Raw genomic sequence first — 2,756 nt, forward strand, 5'->3', positions numbered from 1 at the left:
CTTTAAAACTGCGGCAGTAATGAAATTTGAAGGTCCTCTTTCCTCATGTATGCATCCGTTGTATGTGGTTCAATCAAACCCCTTTACAAAGCTAAAGATTGTGGAGGATATTTATGTTAACAATCAATTTTTTTTTTTTTAAATTATGCAATGCATTTCTTTTTTAATACACCAAATCAAACAGTGGATAAGAAATAATGCCATCATAACTAATGCCAGCATTATTAATACCAATATTGCTAATACACCTTATTCAGCATTATTCTTGTACATTCTGCCAAACGATCCCTAAGTGTACTTTCCCTCTCATCCTCATTATTCTTTCTTTTTTTAAGTTCTCATGGTATTTGATTTCTTGCGACCTTTTTTCTTGTTTTTCTTTTTTCTTTTTGGAGATGTGGGCAGTGGATATGAGAGGGGGAAGTAAAGAGAGGAGATCAAATAATGTAGGTATTTCAATCAAGTTTAATTAAACTCGAATATACATTGACAACAAACAAATTGGGATTAGGTTAGCCGTTATTGTGGAAAAGAGAGTAGTAACGAAAGGCAAGGCCATTGGAGAATATGAAGATGGACATAAGACGCTATGGTCCATTGATATCATGTAAAAGTTACTATATTTTTGTTATATTATGCTGCCCCTAATGCACTGAAGAACCTGGTTCTTCAGCCTAAAAATGAAGTAAAGTGAGGAATGTAAATCTCAAGAAATTTTACCATGGAAAACTCCGTGGTTAAGGGAGTAAAAGCCATGATCTAATTCGCTTGTGACCATAAAAAAAGTAGAGATGACGAAGGCTCTGTTTGTTGTAAAGCCAAACATGGCGGCGCTGTGTATCCGTCGATTGAGCACCTCCGTTCCGCCACGTTTACCTGCCATTGTGAAATGCTATTCTGTTTCTTCACGTTCATACAGGTCGATTAAGGTCCTTCCCCTTATAGGGTCGAAGATTGATGCATTTGCTTGTCATCGGAGTTTCAGTATTCGAGCAAGTAGCGATACTGGAAATAATAGCTCATTTGATTCTCCTCTTATGCAGTCTATGGAAAAAAAAGATCAAGGAACAGTTGAATGCGGACACAGTCGTAGTGAAAGATGCTTATGGTGATGGTCGGCATGTCAGCATTGATGTAATCTCTTCAGCTTTTGAGGGACAATCTGCTGTGAATAGGCAGAGGATGGTCTACAAAGCCATATGGGAAGAACTTCAGAACACTGTGCATGCAGTTGACCAGATGACTACCAAAACACCAACTGAAGCAGCTGCAGGGAAGTGATCGTCTTAGGTATCAAAACACCACCTGGTCAACTACTTTATGTTCAAGTCACGAAACTTTTCATTGATATCATACACAGTTACTACGAAAAAAGAAAACTTCGAATGATGTTAACTTTAAAGTAGTATTGCTTTACATTGTTAGTTAGAGACGGGGCATTGAATTCCTGCCATTTTGTAAGAGCAGTTGGTTCATTTTTAGAATTTAGTTCTTCCCTACTACTGGTTGATGAAAAAAAAAAAAAAAGACCATGATCTATCTCATTAGGATTTGCCCCAAATTTCTCAAGCAGTAGTAAGGTTACAACTCAATAAATCAAGGAACAAATAACTTAGTACCTTTCCGTACAATTCTACCAAATTGTAACTGCTCCTTTCAAGATGTTTCCCAAGTTCTGAACGTCTTTACTTCGTCTTCCAAAATTGTTCAATCAATGAAGCTAAAGCGTACATGAATTTGTACCATAGTTATCCTAATGTGTACAAGAATTTCCTCGGTAGGTCTTGGAAGGAATACTAGAGGACGTTTTTTTGTAAATTCTAATTTGAGGTTTTGGTCCGCCCTGAGGGATAGATGGCTAGATGCCATGGAACAGTGAGTTTGCTTTGGAGACGCTTTACTATCGTAAATTTAATAGTGGTGGTGCTGGGGGGTTAATGTAACAGGGCGAGTGCCACGGAGTAGCCAATTTCCACCTGAACATTTTGATTCTTAGTCCGTGAGAAATTTCCTTAGATATACATTGTTATCTACAGATCCACTACTAAAAAACTATCAAAAACCGACGGCCCGCGTCGGTTTTTCCAATGAAATCGACGGGTAACCGATCCATTACGGACCGTCGGTTTCCATAGCGTCGCTTTCTGAAAACCGACGGACTGCGTCGCTTACGCGGTCCGTCGGTTTTTTATCCAATTTAAAAAAAAAAAAAAATTAAAAACCGACGCAGTTCTAATTTTTAAATTTAAATAGAAAAAATATAAATTTTATTAAAAACCGACGCAGTTATTTATTTTTATTTTAAATAAAAAACCGATGCAGTGCGTCGATTTTCGGGAAATATTACAGAATTAATTTCCAGAAAACCGACGGACTGCGTCGGTTTTTCTGGAAAATTTCCTGCATGCAATTGCTGCATTTTTTGCAGCCACACCTGCACAAAAACCAGCAAAAGCTGCTCAAAACCAGCACTTAATGTTACAAATCAATTCTAAAAGAGCTACAACACATAAAATCACCCTAAGTAACAATAAAACACATCAAACACTATCTAAACACATCAAATACGATCTAAATAGACCTTCAAAGTTCAAAAATATTTAAATGTCCAACCAAAAGTAACATTAACTAGTTCTACATAGTTTTAACATAAGTCCATAAAACATAAGTCCATTAAATCCAAACTACTACAACTGATCATCCGGTCTCCGGGCTAGGTAATCACTGTCATCATCATCTGCATCATCTGCTTCTGG

At 37.1% G+C, this 2,756-nt stretch overlaps 1 pseudogene; it reads left to right on the forward strand.

Annotated features, from left to right (window-relative positions):
• Positions 1 to 747: 747 nt before the first annotated feature.
• LOC132044583 (protein BOLA4, chloroplastic/mitochondrial-like) lies at positions 748 to 1,304 on the forward strand (annotated as a pseudogene).
• The last annotated feature ends 1,452 nt before the right edge of the window (positions 1,305 to 2,756 follow it).

This window comes from Lycium ferocissimum, unplaced genomic scaffold, assembly GCF_029784015.1.
Source record: "Lycium ferocissimum isolate CSIRO_LF1 unplaced genomic scaffold, AGI_CSIRO_Lferr_CH_V1 ctg4949, whole genome shotgun sequence".
In the NCBI taxonomy this organism is placed as follows: domain Eukaryota; kingdom Viridiplantae; phylum Streptophyta; class Magnoliopsida; order Solanales; family Solanaceae; genus Lycium; species Lycium ferocissimum.